The sequence below is a fragment of the Plectrocnemia conspersa genome, unplaced genomic scaffold, assembly GCF_051122295.1.
Source record: "Plectrocnemia conspersa isolate PC_06_02 unplaced genomic scaffold, ASM5112229v1 ptg000001l, whole genome shotgun sequence".
Lineage (NCBI taxonomy): Eukaryota > Metazoa > Arthropoda > Insecta > Trichoptera > Polycentropodidae > Plectrocnemia > Plectrocnemia conspersa.
In genome coordinates this window covers 31,966,570-31,989,838 of record NW_028277165.1, presented here as the reverse complement: position 1 = coordinate 31,989,838, position 23,269 = coordinate 31,966,570, and the positions used below count along the sequence as shown (strand labels likewise).

Below are 23,269 nucleotides of genomic sequence, written 5' to 3'. Positions count from 1 at the left end.
ATAATAATTGTTTATTGCGCTATCCTATTGTGAAAAATTCGGCTTAGATATGCTTCATTCGATTATTACTATTGTAAAATATTGTCATAAAAAGTATTAATTTGAAATCTAGTATTATTATGAGAGCGTTTCTACTGCGACGGCACGATTTTATTGCTTTTGACGTGGATTAAACAGGGACCTCCTTGAATTTGGCCAGAAAAATGCATGATATTTAATGACGTTGAAATATTAAAAAAAATATATATAAAACATAAATCACTAAATCACTTACGTTTGCCCTCCTGGAAAAATCTAAAATGACGTCCTTGCGTCATGCTTTTCCTATGTCTAAGATTATGTTTTCTATGTTTTTATGTCGAAATTACTAAAATTAAAAAATACTTTTTGAATTAACTTCAGTTTTTTTATCAAAAATAAAAAAAATATTTATTGCAGTTGAAAATAAATAGAATAACATCTTATTTATTATCTCCATTATAAATTATAAATATACATGTCAAAGTTTATTGCAACTTAATTTAAGTCAATATGTAACATTAAAAAAATCTTTTTAAATATTTATAAAATATTAAAATAATTTTTTATGTTATACATATTTTTAAGTCACGATCTTTTGATCTATTTTATTTTTTACAAAAAAAAACCATCACACATTATGACTTATACGAACAGACAATATACTCAAATAATAATTTAATATTAAAGAGTTTTTACTTTTAAGTATGCACTCATTTAGTACATTTATGATGGAACTCTGAGATATAAAATGAATAGTTTTTTATAAACGAGTCGTGGGCGTGTGTAAGAATGCTCGTCTTGATCGTTTAACGTTGTCGATTAATAAAAGCGAGCTCGCTTTTCGATTTTGGAGAAAAGAGACGATGACAAAAAGTTGTTTCCGTTGTTTTCGAGTGACGACGCGTCATCGATGCTCCGCAGGAATCTGCAGACCGAGTCGAAAAAACGCAACAAACCGACTCGTTATCATACTGTCGAGACAGGGATAGCAAACCGATTTTATTAATTACTCTATGATCATATGGACGATTTTAAAGGAATCTCGTCTTTGACACGCTTCGCGAACAACCCCATAAAAATAAAGTTGTTCTTACAAAAAAAACTATTATAAACTGACACGTAAAAAAAATACACTCGTTACACAAATATGCAACATTATTAACCATAAACACTACAATGTATGAATATTGTAAATATATGCGAAGAGTAAAAGTTTTATTGTTTTATATAACAATGCTGGATAATTTCAAAGCTAAATTGCATATTGTTAAAATCGACTATTGCACTTTGTTGCAAGTCGCTATAAAATATTATTTTTTTATATTATAATGGGAACCCTATGAAGCAAACGAACTACCATATGGACATTACCGAGACAATACAATTAATATTCATTTAAAATTCATTCAATGCGAACAAAGCGCATATTAAAAATAAACAATTAGTAGGCTTATCTTTGGATTTATGTTGATTAGTATCAGTTGCTCGTATTAGTATTTCCAAACACGTGCAATTGTATTCGCGTGTATTTAATAATTATAAATTAAATACATTCATACAATTTTGTTTAAATGATCGATAGCTTAAAATTGCATTTCAATGAATAGCAGATCCACTCTTAAGTCAAAGAAGTAGTGACGTCAAGTCCAGCTCTTCGGAGAGTTTTGGATTTGGACACGATTATAGTACAAATATCCCCTCAGGAAATATCATTGCGCTGCATGGGCGACGTTGAGGAATCCGCCCCCGCATCACAACCGTTGTGTATATTTAAATTTGTATGTATATTAATTACGATTTGTAAATATTGTGTAGCAATGTTTTTAGATACATTTTAATTAGGAGTCTCGTGCCGCAATTTTTTTCACAAAAACACTATTTTATTTCATTTTTATATGTAATATGATAGCCATTAAACAGACAATAATTAAACTTATTGAGTAACTAGTTGGCTTCTGCAAAGGGATGTCAGCGCGTGAGGAGCGTTCTCAAGCGCTGATGTTCTTGCCGCGACGGGTAAGAATAATAGACGCGATCGCGACTCTCTAGAGTAGTGCCAGATTTATTCTAATAAAAAGGCACTATAAATATTATATCTATATAAAACTTTTTCGATTATTTTGGCTGAATATAAGACTTTTTTTAATAGCTGATATTTAAAAATAATATGGCTAATCAGTGCTGGGATAAATTTTTATTATGTAGTTTTTTTGTATCAGTAATTTTGACTTCATATACTTGTCTGAATGTAGTGCTAAGTTTTTTTATGATCTCATTATAATACATTTAGATTTTTTATTTAATGAAACGTTCCACTAATAAAATTAAATGTTATTTGCTTCATATGCGATTATATATCACTGTAAACGGACAATATTTTTCAACAATACTAATCATGTCTAGTCTTTATAGTTGAATAAAATAATCGGATACACTTTATGTTTATTATTATTAGGTTAAACAGGAATATTTTTCATAAAATGCTTTCAAACATATAGGTTACTTAAATATGATAAAAAATGGTCTAGAAGTTTTTCTTGATTTTACAAAAAAAAACATATACTATAGATGCTTTTACTTTTTTTTAAATCCCTCATATGATAATAACGTTGTATGAAATTTACGTATAAATACGAATATGGCGTAAAATAGATGTAAAAAGGGTAAATAATTGAAGTTTATCCAAATAGGGCGTTGTGCAAAAGTAACGACGCGAGCGATAAATCATGCAAATTTTATTGAGCCCTAGAAGATTGAGCTGTTGCAGAATCGAAGGGTTGCGTCTATTCAATATGCTGACCCTTCGGCTACCGAATAAATTGCCGCTTTATCGGAAACATGGCGAATTACGCTCCCGCGGGATGTATAAAATAATATCCCTGGCCCGGCCGAGGCAAAAAATTAAAGAACGGAAACAGCAGCACATGTCTTCTTCTTCTACTTCGAAGAATACATATTCAATGCGCCGTTCCCCTCCAAATTTGATTAAGGGCCAAGTGCCGTAGCTAGTAGAGCGAGTGAATGAAACCGTAGAGCAAAAAGAAAAGGCTCTCGGAGGTCGAGAATTCGGAGTCTGCGACAGACAGACGGTCGAAGCAAGATTTACGAGCTGGATCTGACGAAATGCATCGGAATGCGCATGCGATCGACAGACTTATTATCTACCTCCGACGAGGAGGTGTGCCAACACACAAAAACATAGTCTGCGCATTCTTGCGCCAAAGACGCTTTGCACTATTGCCAAAACTTTGCTACTTTAACGGCCATCATCCCATAAAAATATATACATAGACATAAATACATTACAATTTATTCATCGACAGGATATGTACTATGTACATATCATAATCGATCATAAAAATGGGAATAAACATTATATTTTAATATTCTGTAAAAACAATAGTGTTTTAAATATAAAATTAACGATGCAATTTTTTGTGGTTAATTAGTGCAAAATTATTGTAAAGTGTTACCAACAATACCAAATTTTTTTTTACTATTAAAATCATCAATTATTTTTATAATATTAGGTTCAAATTAAAGAGTTGTAATTTAGTTAAATGTTTTATATCTTATATGTAGAAATAATTTCAGATATGGTTAAAAATTTTCGAATCAAAATTTTTAAATTATATATTATGAATCGCCCACTGCTGGCTCTGGGACGTAATTTGTAGGGGGCAGGTGGATGCATTGCACCCCCCCTTGAATTTGGCCAGCAAAATGCATGTCATTCAATGCAGTACTATGAATTTTAATTAAATCGAAATATTAAAATTATGTACTGGAAAACTTTTGCCCCTTCCCTCCTTCTGGAAAAATCTGAAATAAAATCCCTGATCCAAACCAGTTATTCGTAAAAAAAATCTATACCAAAAATATTTTCTTAAATGTGTCATTTCAGTTAAATTATATCGAAATACATTTTTAATACATTATTTTAATTTTTTTTTTACTATTTTGTCGTATTATGACCAACAACCCATCCAAGTATTGACCAGGTCCTACGCTGCTTAACTCCAGTCGTTGGCTATACCAACGCTAATGCGCAACTTATTTATTTTAATGCATAAATCATTCTTTTTAATGCACACTTTAATTAAAATGTTTTTTTATTGAACATAAATACATTTATTTGATGCTCATCTTTTAATATTGTAATACACAAACAAATTTTTATTGTATTTGTATATTTTTATACAAGTAAAAATAAAATTTAACTGATTCAAGAAATGTATTTATCTGTTTAAGCCCAAGTGAAACCTAAACGAATTAATCTAATGAAATTTATAAACTATTGTTAGTTTTAAAACTTCAATAATGACACCCTGAGTTTGATTAATTCGAGAGCTAACCATTTCATTATTATTCATAATTGAGAAAGAGATGGTAAATTTGGGTTTAGCTCTTAAGCATACGATGCGGATATACTATTTATATTTTGAACAAATTCATAAGATCTCTACTATATTTTTTTATGTTTATCAATCTGTCGAACGTGTATATGTATCGTGTGCTTTAACCCTTTGAGTAGTGAGTTAATTTATAAAGGCTTGTTAACTTGTTATTATACACCTAAGAGTCAGTTAATTTTACGTGTATTTCCATCATTATTTCTGTACTTATTTATTTAATATTATTTAATATTGCATTTATTGTGACTAATTGTTTTGATTTACCCTACTACTTTTATTGTGCTAGTATGTTTTAATAATTTATTTTAACACATATTTATTATATATTATTCGGCTTTTGTAGATGTTTATCATCAATAAGAAGGCTTTCAATCTCTTCTATAAAATTAATATTAAATATTTTTGGTATTATTTTGTATAGAAATAATTTACATTTTTTTTTTATTAATTATTTACTTAGTTATACATATAATTATATTACAATTATATTATATGTAAATAAATAAATATCTGGGGTACCTCAAAACAGTGAAAAATCATCCGCCGTAATTCAAAAGGTTAATGGTTTAAACCCAAACTTGTTATCTCTTTCTCAATTATGAATAATGATGTAATGAATATATCTCAAACTGACTGTGTTAATGCAAATAGAGTATAGTCAAAATATAATTTCACCGAAAAATATGCGTTCACTGTAACATTTATACATCGCATGTAGTATGCAAATGTATACATGGAAAAGTTAAAGGCATGTAATTTTACTAGCACCTATCAAATAAATTATATTTTCACTTTTAAAATATATAGTTACCGGTGAAAATATATTCATTATGTAACGCGTAATAAAGGCATTTGAACAATTTATTTAATTAATAGGAGTATATCTCACTATTGATTTTTTTTAATAATAAATTCGTATGCTGCGTATAATGATGATGTTCATTTATGGTACGAACGTGAAAATTATTCATAAATTTATAGTTAACATATTATTTAATTTATGGTTTTACGTTGTGATTGGACTAATTTTATTTTTGCCATAACGTTCAGTCAACATGTTTTGCTTTTCGTTCGCAATAAATATGCAGGAGCCAATTAAGGATAATCGTTCTTAGCGTACATAAAATCAAGACCGTCGAGAGAATTCAGTCATCGGGAACGAAACGATTAGAAAATGTTAACAATCAACACTTATCCAATTAGGGTTCTAGTAGAACACTTGAGCAAACATCCAAATGCCGACGGATGTCGCTCTGTTTGAGGACCAAAAACACCTGATCAAACCGACGTCGAACGCAAAGACGGCGAGACGGGATTCGGGATGGATTTAGGGGTCAAGGCGCAAAACGATCGTGCTGCCTCTACCTTTATATTGTATAAATATATATGCCGATTAAAAAGTAGCAGTAATTAGGCACGCGACTGCGCTATCGAACACGCCATATCCCAATAAAGCGGCTCGCTCCTTAAATCTCAATTAAGTGCAATAGACATACGGTTTTGACAATATTCTAGCGAATTTATAATTGTGTCAATATTTGTGTTTCTCATCCGGTGTGACGCTATGCGCCGCCAGTGTGTCACGGCCGTACTTCAGCCTAGTCATGAAATTATTCTTCGCCGTCAAGGATGTACGCTGATTAATATTACTTTTTCACAGATTTTTTACAATAATGAATTCAATTAAAATTTTATCAGGTCAAGGGTTCAAATCGAACACGAGACCCAAAATTTAACACTGAGAGTAAATATAATTTATATAATGTAAAGCATTCGGTGTAAGTTTGCTTACTCTCTATTTCCACTAAAATTATATCGATATATGCTAGGAAATTTATTATTTAAAAAAATGGTAACCAATCGCAAAAAAGCGTCTCAAGAAAATTTTACAAATTCACTGTCAGTGAAAACAATACTGAAAACTTCACTATATTGTTTGAAATAAAAATTGATTGTATGTAAAAAGAATAATAGATAATATTATCTCGTATGCAAAGTAAACAGTAAACTGAATCTAAATGTATTGCCGATCTGAATGAGTAAATATATTATTAGCACTTGCTTTACGTCAATGACTTAAAAATCAATTACGTCAAAGAGTGACATTATTTATAGGTCACGCTCATTTTACTTTTAAAAGAGACCCAAAATATGCACTTTTTCGAATATCGAATAGTAAAAGAAAAAATATTTAAATATGTTTGTGAAGTTAGGAAAAATAAAAATATAGTTTAAATAATAAATACATGTCATAAACATTTTCAAATAGTACAAAATTTTATTCCAATTATTACAACTGCCAAAAACACTCATTAAATTTCTGTTTGTGTGGACTATATTTCCAACAATGGATTGCCGCAGCTACAACTCTGTATGCTCAAAAAAGATTACCATCATAAATTATTTTAGACAGACTGAAAATCGAACATTATTCATATTGATCAAGAGATAACAATGCTAATCTAGGCATTAAAATATTCCACAGCTCGGATATATATATGGGTAATTTTGAGAATTTCTGCAATTACAACGTGTTTCTTTTATCTTTAAAATAATTATTATCTTCAACTCTTTTTACCAAATATATTCATAAATTTATAAATATTAAAAAAAAAATACATTTTATGTAAGGAGTACAGCTTCATACACACAGTTCTATGTTATACAAAAAATGAATATATCACAACTATTTATTTTAATTTAAAAAAAAAAGTAGCATTAAATGTTTTAATTATTTCTGTGACTTCAATGACTTGCAGCAGCTACAACTCGGTAGGCTTGAAAATTTTTTACAATTATAAATTACTTCAGACAGACTTAAAATTAAATTGAGAAATAAAAAATAATATCATCTAATAAGAAATTCTACAGGATGCAATTTAAGAGGAAAATATTTTAAGGTGCCTTTAAATAATTATTTTATTAGTTTTCGTGACTTTGTTCAGAGAACATTTTAAAGTGTTACTGTTCTTATTTTCAAATAGGCACAATAACGACTTAATTTCAAATGCCATCGCTGCTTAAACTATTCTATTCATTAACTGGTTTTCATGTTTAGTTCATTTAAATGAGCAGTGATATCCATCTACAAATATTCAATCAACTATTTTTAAATTCAAGTTCAGGGTTTCCTTTTGAGTTTGTGATTTAACCACTTTACAGAAATAGTACATATACAGTGTCAGAGTAGTTCATATTCAATGATTTAGAAATATTTGATTATTAATAAAAATATTTTGTTAACAACGACGTTTATAATATTGTCTATTTTTTACCGTTACTTTATTGACGTAGAATGTAGTGATACTTCATGAAATTAAAATTATCGATCTTTATTGCATTATAGTCAACAAGTTTTGTTATTTTTTTCTTTTTATTCAATTATCAGTGACTATTTTAAACATGTTGCTTTACACACTGCTTCATATAAGTATGTAAAAAAAACTTGCCCTTTAGTGAAACTAGGAATGTCAGTTCTTCTGTAATATTAAATTTGTTGTAAATTCCTCAAAGGAAGTTGAGCCGTATTTGTAACATAAGTGTTTTCATTTAATTGCTGTGGAATAATATTTGCAATATTTTTTACATCCTTTAATAAATTTATCGTCGGTAAACGAAGTTTTTTTTTTAAATTAAATTTGCTACCAAATAACTTGCCTTAAATGAATAAAAAAAAACATTTTTGTATATAGCAGATTTTATGCAACTTATTTAATTGTGAAATAGCTTGAATATAATGGCTCTAAAAATTAGGTTTTATTGCATTACAGAAAAATACTTTATTATTCCAACAAAAAACAACGGATTTTTGTTGTATATTTTGCGTTTTAATATAACCAGTTTTATTAGAAAATGATAATGGAAATTTTTAAATCATTTTATTAATTTTTTTTAACAATATTGCTACTCGAGCCGCGGATGGGAATCTAGAAAAAAATATTGCCAGCAATTTACCGCCAGCATTTCTTCGGTTTGTTCAAAATTCGGTTTAAATGTGCTTAATTTAACATGAAATATTATTATATAAAGTTAGATAACCATGCGTTCCCACTACGACCGCAACGGCCCGATTTTATTTATTTTGACGTGTCTGGAAAATTCCACCGTGGTTGTAGTAGAAACGCAAGATACCTAGCGTTTCCACTACGACGTTTCCGATACGAATTTATTGCTTTTGACGTGAATTTTTGACTTATGAGAAGTAACAATTGTTTTTTGCGCTCTCCTATTAGTCAAAATTCGGTTTAGATGTGCATTACTTAATTTGTAATATTATTATATTAAGTTAGATAACCAAGCGTTCCCACTACGACCGCAACGGCCCGATTTTTATTTATTTTGACGTGTCTGGAAAATTCCACCGTGGTTATAGTGGAAACACCAGATACCTAGCGTTTCCACTACGACGTTTCCGATATGAATTAATTGCTTTTGACGTGAATTTTTGACTTCTGAGAAGTAATAATTGTTTTTTGCGCTCTCCTATTGTTCAAAATTCTGTTTAGATTTGCATTATTTAATTTGTAATATTATTATATTAAGTCATAGTATGAGCCTCAGGTAACCAAGCATTCTCACTATGTCATTTTATTGCTTTTGACGTGAATTTTTTTCAGTTCGAAATATTCCGTCATAGTGAGAACGTTTGATACCGAGCGTTAATGATTTTATTGCTTTTGTCTTCTGAGGAATGATATTTGTTTTTTTTGCGCTCTTCTGTTTGTCAAAATTTGGTTTAGATGTACTATATTTAATTCACACTTCTTGGAAGTTGTAATAATATTATAAAAAAGTCATGGAGCATTTACACTATGACGGCAATGACACGATGTTATTGCTTTTGACTTATGAATAAAATTATGTTTATATGTACCTCATTTAAGTCGTATTACTTCTAGACAAAAGCATAAATGATTTATAATCGATTGTAATATCAGTGAAATTGTAATTATTCACTGCGCAGATAGTAGAAGCAACACTTCTAAATAATTTCAAACGACTATTAAATTGATATAAATTAGACCTATTGTCTAGCGATATAATATGCTAGTAATCATTTATATGCTACAATCAAGTGACGCGGCGGTAAACTGCTACCAATTAATTGATAGCGGTGAATTTCAGGCGTTAAATTTCCCGGACCCTTATGGGTAGGACACTCTGATTTGGTTCTTAACTGAATCACAGAAACTTATAGTTTCACCTTCAGATTTAACACTGGATTTTCCATTTCATTTTTTTCTAATAATATTATATTATCATATATTGTAATAAATTTTTTTAAAATGGAAGATATACAAGTCTATGGTATACGATGCACGTAATTATCAGGTGTTATTTAATTAACGACGGTCTGCGCTAATTGTTTGCTATGAATTAAAATTGATTAACTGAATGATTTATAGAATGTTTTACATACCATTCAGTGAAGTAGGCATATCAATGAATGAGTCGATTTACATAATAACTCACTCTGAATCGACGCAGAAAAACAATAAATAAAATTCTCTAATGAAAGCGAATTTACAATTAAACTAAGCGTACAATTGCCTAATACAATTTCGAGCGGGGTCATAATGTAAAATGTTTTATTATAATTAAAATTTTGTGTTGCATCGAAAGCGATATTAAAATCCGTTCAATCAAAACGCGATGAAAATAAGTTACGGTTATTGAGACGTCGGTAGTTAAGCGTCGCCGGTGAGTAATAAAAGTTATAATAACGCTGGATGCAATTAAAAATAACAAGAAGACTGAAATTCCAATAACAATAAAGAACGGCGGTTGTAAAGTAAATTAGTGCGACGCGGTCGAGTGACTCGCAAGGTTTGAAGAGACACACGTCGGCCATTTTGTCCACAAATAAGTGCGACCGCATCGTGGCTTGTCGGCAATCAGACGAAAGGCTGACATGTCAGAAATTGGCCGACGGTGATTAGCAGTAATCGGTCGTGTGTCATTAGCGCCGTTGCACTCGCCATTGTTGCACTCGACAATTACTCGCCCGCACCGTGCGAATAATTACCTCACCGTGTCGATGGCGGCCGTCCGTCGCAACGTTACTCATAACTCTTCAGGTGAAAGTCCGTCGCACCTTCTTCTAATGATTCACGAAAAAGAATGCGACCCAAAACGTCAAGAACATTCTACACCCACAGTTATTGTGCGGGAGTATGAGATATTTTTACAAAAGGAAGTACGAATCGTAGTATCAATTCTCGGAGAGTCGCGATCGCGTCCCTTATTCTTACCGTAGCGGCAAAGACATGCACAAGCCATCCAGCTTCTCAAAAAACTTTTTAAACACAAAGATGTAGAATAGTGCTTATTTATTTTAGATGTGCACAAGATCTGTTTTTATTTTCAAATGTTTAATTGCATAATGATTGTTTTTATAATGATCGTCGCGACGCATATAATAACCAATGAATACAAAGAACAATAGAAATCTTTGATAGTATTATGTAATACTTATAAACTTGTACTTTATTGAGTACATTGTAAATCTCAGCGATCGCGAAAGTCGGAAATTTACTAAGAATTTAAAGTATTCTAGTAATTTTCGTGCTAAATTGATATTACAAATGAGCGCATAGTTTTTATCAGTAGTGAGAAAAGGGAAATGAGTTGTAAAGAATTTTAATTAAGCAACACTATAATTTCATAAGGCAATTAATTCATCTACGTGTTTCTTATATACAGTTTTATGCTGCTTACGCACGTAAGTTTTGCAAAATATAATTATGAAATAAAATATAATACTGAGAGTACACCAATATTAATTATAATAACAAAGCTTTCAAGGCTATTTTTTATTTCAAATCTGTTTTATTGTATTTATAAGCTCGTTTTATTATTTATGTGTATTATTATAATATTATACTATATGTATTTTAAGTCAAAAAAATAATGAATTTAAAAATCAAATATGTTTTTGCTGCAAATCTAAAGAATAAATCTAGAGTTGCTAAAACTTTTAAGGATCGAGGTATATTTAATTATGAGTAGCTTTTAGCTTCCTTATTCCAAATTCTTGTAACATTATTGAACACTATTTTTGATTAATTTATTATAACTGGACAGGTTTCTCAAATGCGTCATCATGCCCGTTATTTAAAAAATAATTATAGAATTAAACATTAATAAATGAAAAATATCTGAATCGGAATTTGTGCGAATACTAAAGGTTAAGTTTTAATATTTCTAATTTTAAGCAATTCATGGGGGTCTATGCTTAGAATTTACGTCAAAAACAATAAAATCGTGCCGTCACTGTCGCGCAGGAAACGCTCGGTTATTTTGCGTTTATATATTAGAACTTTTTAACAATATTACGACACTTACAATTAGTCACATCTATACCGAATTTTGACAAAAAAGAGCGCGCAAAAAAATTAAATCTTCTCAGAAGTCAAAAATTTACGTCAAAAGCAATAAAATCGTGCCGTTGCCGTCATCTTGCGCTCATACTACGACTTTTTAAAATAATATTAAAAATTTAATGTACCACATATAAACAACATTTTGACCGCAAAAAACAGTTATCTTTTCTTAGAAGTCAAAAATGTATGGCAAAAGCAGTAAAGTCGTGTCATTACTGTCGCAGTGTTAACGCTTGGTTATCATGCGCTCATACTACGAATTTTTATAACAATATTAAAAATGTAATGTGGAACATCTAAACCGAATTTTGCCCAATAGGAGAGCGCAAAAAACAATTATCACTTCTCAGAAGTCAAAAATCCACGTCAAAAGCAATAAAATCGTGCCGTCGCCGTCGCAGTGGGAACGCTCGTTACCGAGCGTTCCCACTGCGACGGCGCCGACACGATTTTATTGCTTTTGACGTGAATTTTTGACTTCTGAGAAGCGATAATTGTTTTTGCGCCCTCCTATTGATCAAAATTCGGTTTGAATATACTTTGACCAATGCTCTTATATTATAAGTTTATAATAATATCATTAAGGAAAGCTATCATATTTTTTAAAATATATTGTTATATCGAAATGCAGACAAACTATTTATTTTTTCGCTTATTTTCCTCTGAGAGATGAGTTGGCTTAATAGGTATTATGGATTTAACTTAATGAAAGTTCTACAACTATAATTAGCTTTAGGACTTTTATTATGTTGTCGAATTGGCTTTCATAGAAATATATATCTACCGGTGAAAATGTATTCCGATATGATTTCACTGAAGTTGCATATTTAAAAAAATATTTAAATAATTTTAAATTTTCTTGCCGGGATAACCCGAGAATTTCTGGTTCAAAATTAAGGACGTCATTTTAGCTTTTTCTAAGAGGGAGGGGCAAAAGTTTGCCAGTAAGTAGTATTTTTTTGTGATGTGCGTTTGAATAAAAAATATACATTTTAGAGCGGCATATAATTTAACTAGCGCCTATCAATTAAAATATATTTCCGTTAGTAGAAATATATATATCTACCAGTGGAAATGTATTTGTACTACACTAGTAAAAATATATTTTCATTTATACATCGTGTGTAAATAAATAATAATTAGTATGTAAATGTATATATTTTGGAAGAAAATTTGAAAGCATATAATTTTACTAGTACCTGTCAAATAATTTATTTTGAAAATATGTATCTACTGGTAAAAATGTAATGTATAATAAAGGCATTTGAACAATTTATTTAATTAATAAGAGCATATCTCATAATTCGGAATAGAACTGAGACTGTATTTTAGATTTTTCTTGCGGGATAACCCGCGAATTTCTGACTTAGAATCAAGGTCGTTATTTCAGATTTTTCGAGGAAGGAGGGCAAAACGTGACCAGTCAGTGGTCATTTTTTAGTATCTTAATTTCATTAAAATTCATGGTATTTTAATAAATGACATGCATTTTTCGGGCCAAATTCAAGGGAGGGCAAATGCTTTATCGACTTTGTTATATAATATATATATAATAATAAAATGTTTTATCTTAATATTAAAGCGTGTTAGTAGTTTGAATTTTCACATTTAAATGTTAATTTTTAACCCATAGTGTTATGATAGAATTTTCAGTTAATTCGGTAATGGTAATTTTAATACCGCCATCGCCTTAATTTTTATATTACTTTTATGAATTCGTAGGAAAATGGTCGTTTGGAGTAAAAAGTATCTATATTTGCCAGACGCACTTAGATGGATATTATGTCCTTCTAAGACGTCGGGTTTAGTGGTCGTAAAATTTCCACCGCAGCGTCTGTATTTTATTTGATCTCGAAAATATAGGTAGGTAGGTAGGTATATTTGTTGAAATGCCGCGACTGTGGTAGTAGTGTGCACACATAGATTCATCTGGGCTCCCATTTTGAAAGATATCTTGCGCATGTCGGAGCCCGACCAGTCTCTTTCGACTCCGCCCATTCTTTTCTTGTTACATAACCGATTTTTTCTCTTATTTTTCTCACGCAGATCAATATTTCGGCGAGGCCCCTGGATTCGCGCTATACATTAGCATATATGTTGATGATGTTTGTTTATATAATGGCCGACGTTTTTAATCGTAGGTAATTTGGCTCCGTTTATCCACGCTTTCCACCGCCATACATATTCATGCGCGGAGGACAATGGCGACGGAGCGACAAAGCTGACGATGAGCCGAAGCCTTCCATTGTGATGCTAACCGCGCACAAGAAAGTGCTCGCGGTCCACAAAGCCAGAAGCACTTTTTTATTTTCACCACCTCGCTTTACAAAACGTCAAACCTAATCATCCGCGCCTCAAACGATACAATAGCCGGCTACGTGACGCTCTTCGCTTCGTCGTCATCGCTCCGAAGCTTTTGTCCGACGAGGACTGCTTATCTTGTCTTAAAAACTTATCCTTAATAGCTACCATTACTATCGTCGTCGTTGATATTTTTTAACAAACTTTTATAAAAGCCAAAGAATTTTATACGTAAATTGCTGTAAAAAACATATCTATATACCAAGGTATTGCTCAAACAGCGTTAGTATATGTAGAACGTTGATGTTCGCTTACTGTTGAATATTTTTGTAAAATCAGAGTTTCAGCTTATTAAAGTTTACGTAAATATCACTAGAACTTATAAAGAGAAATTGTCAAGGCGTCGACGATTGTCAAACATGTGAAAAAACTCAAAATTGCAGCTCGCAAACATATGAGCCGTTGACTTTGAAAGTGGGATAAGTCTGTATTAAGTTATTGTTGGATAATTAATGGTTTGCGTTTAAATTGATTCGAAAATAATCTGTGTAAAACCATTTAGAAGTATGTTTTGTTTATTATGAAATTTTGTTTCTTTCTTCGGCTATATGCAACCTCATTCATGTAACCTCACTTGCAGTGACAGTTTTTATTTTCATTTTTTTTCAGGAACAATTTTTCTTGTTCGAGTACAATATTTTTTGCTACTATTTCATTAAGATTTTATTATTTTTTAATGTATGTATCATCGTTCTTCTCGATATATCCAGAAATTTTCTCATCTGATGATGAATCTGACAGTTTCAATATTCTTCTTCTTTGTGTTAAGTTCTTTGATCTGTATTTATTTAGCTCCGAGCTATCTCCACTTTCTGATGTGATTATTCTTCCTTTCTTACTAATATCCATGGGCCTTATTAATACAAAATAATATTTAATACAATAACAATGAATTTATTGATCATAATTTAGTATGAGACGCGAATTACGTTGTAAGTCTGAATTTTTAACAAGTTGAGATTTTGATTGAAAAACGTTATATGATTGATTCTGCGATTTCAACCAACTTCTTGAAAATGTATAAAAACTAGAGATTGGAAAATATTTAATATAAAAAAATGTAAGTTTTTTAATTTCTAATTCGTTGTTTTCTAAATATCGTTTTTAAATATTTTTGACAATTTTTTTTTATTAAATCTTTTTTAAGACCACTAATTATATTTAATTTTAAAATGATGTATTAGTAGATAAGTTTTTGACAAACTTTATTTAAATTATTTTATTAAAAGTGGACTTGGCTCACTTTCAAAATCAATAAATAATTAATATCATTGACGAAAATAAATTACAAGTAAAAAATGTACACTTATTTATATATATGATTGTGAATTGATTAAAAACATAAATTTTAAGTTAATTTTTAATGAAAATTAGCTGTAACTCTTTTTTGTAACAAAATGGATTTGCCCCACTTTCAAAATCAACGGCTCATATGAACTGTTTTGTTTCTACTTATTACAATTAAATAAGTGTGATCTTATAATAGCATTCAACGCCTAAAAAATATGTATGTAGTGTCACATTGAAAAAATACTTTTGATTACATTTTAGATGATTAAGGTTTCAATACCAATTCCATAAATATCAGTATTTTCTTTAGTGCAATATGGTAGGAATATTTATAAAAAAAATACATCAAAATACTACGGAGGGCGCGGTCAGATTCACATTTTAATTTTCTTATGAAAATCGCAAATTATGTATAATAAAATGTACTTAAAATTTTCGCGATCAATTTCTTTAAAAAGAAATAATAGCATTAGTAAAGCATACCTGTACCCTAAAACTGTTCAGTAAAATATCAGTTCTAAGTAAACTACTCAAGTGATATAATATTATGGCTCGGTGATTTTTCTGGACATGAATTTTGCGGACAGGAGCTTTCCGAACACTGATTTTTTCCGGATAGGATTTTTGCGTACACTGATTATTTCGGTCATTGACTATTCCAGACAATTTTTATCTTTTATATTTTTAATTAAATATCTAAGTATCAAGTTCAATGTAGCAATCAACTTGAATTAAATCCAATAAATCATTATTTGTACTTCGATTAACCGCAAAAAACGACAAAATTTCGAGCGCGTCTTAATAACTTTTTTTCGTTATTGAAAACGTTACTTTTGTCCAAATCCGTTCAGAAAGATCTATATAAAACATAAAATTTTCAAATACTTACCTTATTTTTTAAATTGAATTAAAAAAAATTGTTCAAAACAATGTGTCCGAAATAATTCTGTCTAGAAAAAATCTGATATGAAATCTCTGATTCTAAACAGATATTCTCGACTTTTTATACAAAGAACATCTAAAAAAATAGTCACGATTATATCCCTAAAATATTTTTTAATATATGTAATTTCAGTAAATATAATTTAGCTGGCGGATGATAATAAAATTATATGGTTTTAATTTTTCTATTATTACTATTTATTTATATGTAACGTATAAATGTTTTTTTACTGGAGCTATATTGTTACTAGTAAAGTCCATATACATATTCACCATTAGATATGTATTTCTTCTAGCGGAAATATAATATAACTGAACTAAAATATCTATGAAACGCAATTTGACAGTTGAAAAACGTCCATCTGCTGTTCCAACCCAAACCTAACCTACACAAATTACCCGAACTCAACTTGACCTAATAAAAGTTATAAACTTATTATAGTTTTAGAACTTTCATTAGGGCAAATTTAAAATACAAACTAAGCCAATTCATCTATCAGGGGAAAAATAAATAGTTTGTATGCATTTCGATATAACAACATATTTTAAAAATATGATAGCTTTTCTTAATGATATTATTATGTACTTATAATATTAGAGTAGTAGTAAAAATATATTAAAACCAAATTTTGGTCAATAGGAGGGCGTAAAAACAATTATCGCTTCTCAGAAGTCAAAAATTCACGTCAAAAGGAATAAAATCGTGACGGCGACGGCACGATTTTATTGCTTTTGACGTGGATTTTTGACTTCTGAGAAGTGATAATTGTTTTTTGCGCTCTCCTTTTGGTCAAAATTCGGTTTAGATGTTCCATATGAAATTAAAATATTATAATCAAAATTGTTATATGAGCGCTAGACAACTGCTCGTTTCATTACTACAGCAACGACACAATTTTATTGCTTTTGACGTAGAATTTTTACTTCTGAGAAGTGATTGCTCTAGTTTTTGTCAAAATGGCATTGAAATTCTCGTCAAAAGCAGTACCGTCGCTGCAGGAAGTTCATCATCAATTAAATATTATTTTTTCGGTCTTATTTTTATTACCAATTAATAAAAAAAATAATATCACTACTGGTATTGACTATTTTTTCTCTTGATAATACCGGTTTTAAATACTTTAGTGAGTATTTTTTTGCTTTAGTAAGCTTCGTATTTATATATTTATATTATAGTTGCGTCGAAGTTCTATAATAAAATGCGATAAAATACGGAAAATTTTGTGTGTGATGGAGACAAAACTACTCTTTAGCTCATTAAAATCTGACTGATAATTAGTATATATATAAGTTATATTTTTACTAGTATAAATATAATTTTAATGACTGTTTCAGAGAAAGTGGGGTATATATTTTTACCAGTAGATTTGTATTATTACTATTGAAAATATTATTTTACTAAAATTAATTGCTGCTTTTGACAAATTTGACAAATGTAAAACGTGTATTTTTTTTCATCAAACCCAACCCAACTTCATGTTGGGTTTGATTGATTCGTTTAGGTTAGCTTTGAGTTACAGAAAATTGATGTTTTGCAACTTTAACAATAAATCTGCATTTTCCAGTGAAATTTTATTTTCACTAGTAAAAATATAATTGACTGTTTTATTGAAATTATATCCGAATACATTTCACCTGTAGCTATAAATACATATATTTCTACTAGCAGACTGATAGGTGCTAATGAAATTATATGCTTTTCTAAAATGTATATGAAACTCAATTTGCCAATTTAAAATGTCCATTTGCTATTTAAACTTTTATTAGTACAAGCAGGGTGTGATTTATTCGTTTAAATTTAAACAGCAAATAATGTTTTGAAACTGTTAAATTATTCATTGAATTATGTTTTCACTAGTGTAAATATAATTTCAATAACAAGGTCAGTTAAAATGTATTTAACATCACAAATTTCACTATTCAATATAACTGAAACATTTACAACTATTATTAAAAAAAAAATACAGCGTATATGGTTTTAGAAATAGTGTTCACAACTTTTCTTTAAATCAGATGACAGCTTATAACAGCTTATAATTTAACTAACAACTATCAGATAAATTACATTTTTACTAGTAGAAACATATTTCACTGAAATGCCATTAAAATTAATTTGTTTTAATAAACAAGTTTTTTTATAGCTTCAGTCGCAATCTATATTAAGTATATTATTACATATTTTTAATATTTCAGTATAAAAAATGATTATATAGCACTTTTTTTTTAATAGACTGATATTAAATTTTATTCATATTATATTTAATTCAGCGTACGCAGAAAAATAACTATTTACTCAAAATAAATGCAAATGAAATAATAACAAAGCACAAAAAATGCTAGGATAACCCAAAGGTTACACGTGCCTTTGAAAGGGGAAAAAATAACACTTTCGTACAATTTTAATGTAAATATTATATTTTATACGTGTTCATTGTATTGTTTCCGTGTTTTATAAAAGCGCAAAAACTTTATATACAACGTAGCAAATAAATTGAGAAACCGAGATCCAGCTTTGTGGCTGTGACGTTCCTACATCGAGCGATATTTCACAGGGGGCGGGGTTATACGAGGCTTTCGTGCTTTTCCACAAAAACTCGGATGTTAGTCGGAAAGTTAGTATTATAGAAAATAAAACTCGGAATATATACTTTTTAATTAATTTTATTGTAAATATTAAAGTCGATACAAACACTTGCGAATATAAATTACACGCTAATAGAAAACACACAAGTGTATAAAACGAAAAGCGTTTCCTTCTTATACTCCGGAAAATAGGGGAGGTTCCCTAAATCTAACGTCACTTCTTATCTTTGATGCGATATTACCCCAACAATAGCGTTTGCGTGAATTTATATTGTATTACTACGAATGCTATTACTAAGCCCTTTAACAAATATGATCGAAGAGTTTACTGCTAATATAAAAACTTAATTAAAAAATGTATAAAAAAAAATGCAAATTATAATATTTTTCTTAGAAAATTTCTTGGTATAATAAAACAATCGATTCGATTGTGACCCCATATTGGGGTTAACATAATCAAACATTATTTCAAGGCTAAAAAAATATCAACAACAATTGTGAAGCTTTATACATAAAATCAACATATTGCATCCGTAATTTTCTATCCTTGTAAATACAATGAAGAGTCGATTATAAAAAATATGTTATGCGTGTTTCTTGTGAATACACGATAAAATCACAATTACTAGAATATAGGTTAGATTTTAGTGTTTTAGAAGTGTTCATTTTAGTAGCATTTCTGCCCTGATAATTGTTTTTTGTGCTCTCCTATTGGTCAAAATTCGGCTTAGATGTGCTCTATTTTATTACTTAATAAAAAGTCATAGAAGTTGTAGATAACCGAGCGTTCCCACTATAACGGCAACGGCACGATTTTTATTGATTTTGACATGCATTTTTGATGTCAGCAATTAATCACCAGCTTGTCAATTGATCGCATTACCAATTTATAGCGTACAAATATTTGATAGCATATTTTATCTTCAGGCACATTTAATACATATAATTTTTTTGTCATTTTAAATTGAAAATAAAGTGTTATTTTTACCATATACGCAGTGAATAAATACAGTTTCACGTATATTGACCAGTGGAATCATAAATTGTTTGCTCATTTAAACTAAACTATTTATTAAATTTAAATTCATACTATTGAAAATATAACTTCTTTGTTACAGTTGCAAAACGTTTCAAATTAAATAAAAATTCTTAAACTAATTTTGACTTTGCATTAGATTATTTTGCTTAGATTAGATAGCCAATAGACGTTTCGCAACTGTCAAATTGAGTTTCGTAGGCATTTTAGAATAGCATATTTTTTAAACCTCTTTTAAAAAAAGATTATTTAGACTTGTATAAGCATATATCATTGCTTATAGACAGTAAATATGCTAGCAATTATTTGCAGCTTATAAATTATTTATGTGATCAATTAACGCGACGGTAAACTGCTAGCTAATAATTGCTGGCGGTGAATTGCAAGTAAAAATTTCTTTAGGATATTTTTTTGTCTGTATATTCTTCTTCTCCTTTATAAATTTTCTGTGTAAGATATTGATTCACGAGAATATCGCGAAATACTGTTTCGATTTTAAGATCAGATAGATTAAAAAAAGAATCATGCAAAGGTATTTATTTTTGTCTTCAATGCAATGCTAGTAGTGAATACGTTCTACAAGCTAGTTTTAGCACTTTCATTAAAATAATTTGTTTAGGTTAGTTTTGGGTTAAAAAGCAAATAGACGTTTCGCAACTGCTAAATTGAGTTTCATAGATATTTTTGAAAAGCATATAAATTCACTTTTAATAAGCAAGTTTGTATATATTACTTTTGAATATTACACAAAATAATACCAAAGTATAGGACGATTCTTAAAGCAAATACACGTAGATGCAAATAGCCATATCATATTTTACATCATTGGGTTTTCTTGAAATATTATTTGAATTTTAAAAAATATTTATTTGAACAATTAAAAATATTTAACTGTACTACTTTTTAAACTACTTGCTGTTTCATTTCCCTCTGATCCGTTTCACGACAAAACACTCGAGATAATGTTAATGTCTAAACGTAAATGCGACATTACGTTCCCCAACAAATTGTTAACCCGACATAATGGTAGCATTTATATTATACATATGAATTAATTTTATTTTAATATAAAACAATAAATTTACGATGTCGATGTATGGCTTAATTTGGAAATGAGTGAATTGATTTTGAAACAAATATTTAATTCACAAAAAGTCAAAATTTCAAATGTTTTGTTTTCAAATAAGTTTTATATAATATGTTGAATAAATAAAATATAAGGATTGAAAATCGATAATGTATAAATATAATATAAGTATATAAAACATATAAATATCGAAAGCAAAAATTAAAAATAAATAAAGCAAATAATTTTATTCATTATTAATTTATTATTTTATATACAATTTACAAAACTGAATAAATTCTAGAGATGTAGCACAAAACTGATACAAATTTTAATTTAAGCATAAGATTGATAATACATATTATTTATAATTATCTTTGTAACATTTCTTTAAAACGTGTAAATATATATGTACATTTAAAATACATCTATAGAAAATGCATACGTCATCTTTGATGTTTATATGTTTTATATGCTTATGTAATATTTATATATTATCGATTTTCAATCCTTATGTTTTATTTATTATTGGCAAAAGATTATAATTTTGACTTTTATTTTTTTTTGGTGAAATACAACACTTATTAAATAAAAAGTTCTAAATTTGTTTTAAAAATTATTGTATATTGTAAATGTAATATTTTATAATATTAATAAATACATATTAATTTAATATGATGTATTACAATATTAATATATTATTTAATAACTAACATTAATTTATATATATATATTTACATATATATATAAATGCTTGTGAGCAAATTATTGTGTAAAGGAAAATTGCGCACATGAAAATTCTACACAGCAAAAATTCTAAGCATAGATGATTGCTTGATTGTTAAATTGATTTTAATTTGAATTCCAACTGCAATATATTCTTATCTATTTTTAAGTAAAACTTTGTGTACAATTAGGAAATGTAAGTGTATCATGTCAATTTAAATTAATAATATAATTGTAAAATATTTTTAAAACATAATATTTTTAAATTTAAATCATATTGACATATTTTTTAATATAAATATATGTATATATTGATTATCTATAATCGGAATTCACGTAATTTTTGTTTGCGCTATAGTCGCGTTAACATTGAGTCGTTAACATTATGTCGGTTAACGTTGTGTCGTGAAACTGGGTGACTGTAACATGTGTACAATATTAAGTAACTCTTTCTTCTAATGTTATATTTTTTATTGAAAAATATTAATTTTATCTGGAATAGACTATCTTTATATATTACATATCAATACAAAATATTAATAATTTACACCTGCCTCTTTATTGTATGTATGAAAAGCTGTTAAAGCATCGATTTTTTAATATTAGTATTAAATATTATTTATCACAAAAAAGAAATATTTATGTATAGGTTATGTTTCTTATTGTAGATATGTTAGGTTATGTAGTGTGTCGCGGTAAATTAAAGTTAGGTTATGTGGTTATTTGTGTACGTGCATAAAATTTAGGTTATGTGATGTGTGTGGGAGTATATGTTAGTGTGTGTGGGTGTATCGCGCACTGCGGGTCTCCGGTACGTATAGCGTAGCACAAACACACTCGCACTTCTTCGTCTCGAATTACACTCGCGTGTGTATGTGTGCGCGTACCTGTCGCCAGGATCGACCAACGGGCGTCCATCGCGTTGTCGTGCGGCGCTTTCTCTCTGCGCGGCGTCGTCGAAGCGCCGTCGCCGGAGCAGGACCTCCGAAGACACTTTCGCGGTGGGTAGTGATGCAAGAATGGTTGCCATCAGTTCGGCCGATGCGAATTTTATACCATCCACCGAAAGCTTCATGCCTCCACCAATTGGTTATGCATACAGCACCAGGGGTTGTTGAATACGGCTCACTTTATACTCGCACTTATTTATGAACCGGCAAAAGCGCGGCCGCCGCAGTCGCCGATGCCTCTATCGGCTTACACCCGGCCACCTTTTTATGTATTCGCTCCCAGAGTCTCCGCCTCATCTGCAAGTCGTATTATGGACCTAATTAACAAGTTAATATGGCCATTCTGGCGGGTCGGCTCGCGGTCGCGTACCGAGGAAGACCCCTCGAGGTCTCTTTTCGCTGCCCTCTCGCATTTGCGCCCAAATTAAACTATTCTTATTATTTCAAACATTAAGTAGATACTTCTTGCTTGCTAATGATACATATGTTAAGTGACT

At 29.6% G+C, this 23,269-nt stretch overlaps 1 long non-coding RNA gene across 1 annotated transcript in view; it reads right to left on the bottom strand.

Moving 5' to 3' along the window:
* The window catches only part of LOC148239631 (uncharacterized), a 74,031-nt gene extending 51,180 nt beyond the window's left edge, over positions 1-22,851 (bottom strand). The window contains exon 1 of the long non-coding RNA XR_015811358.1: positions 22,710-22,851. This is a non-coding gene — a long non-coding RNA (uncharacterized LOC148239631). The remainder of the gene's footprint in view (positions 1-22,709) is intronic.
* Between the last annotated feature and the right edge of the window lie 418 nt (positions 22,852-23,269).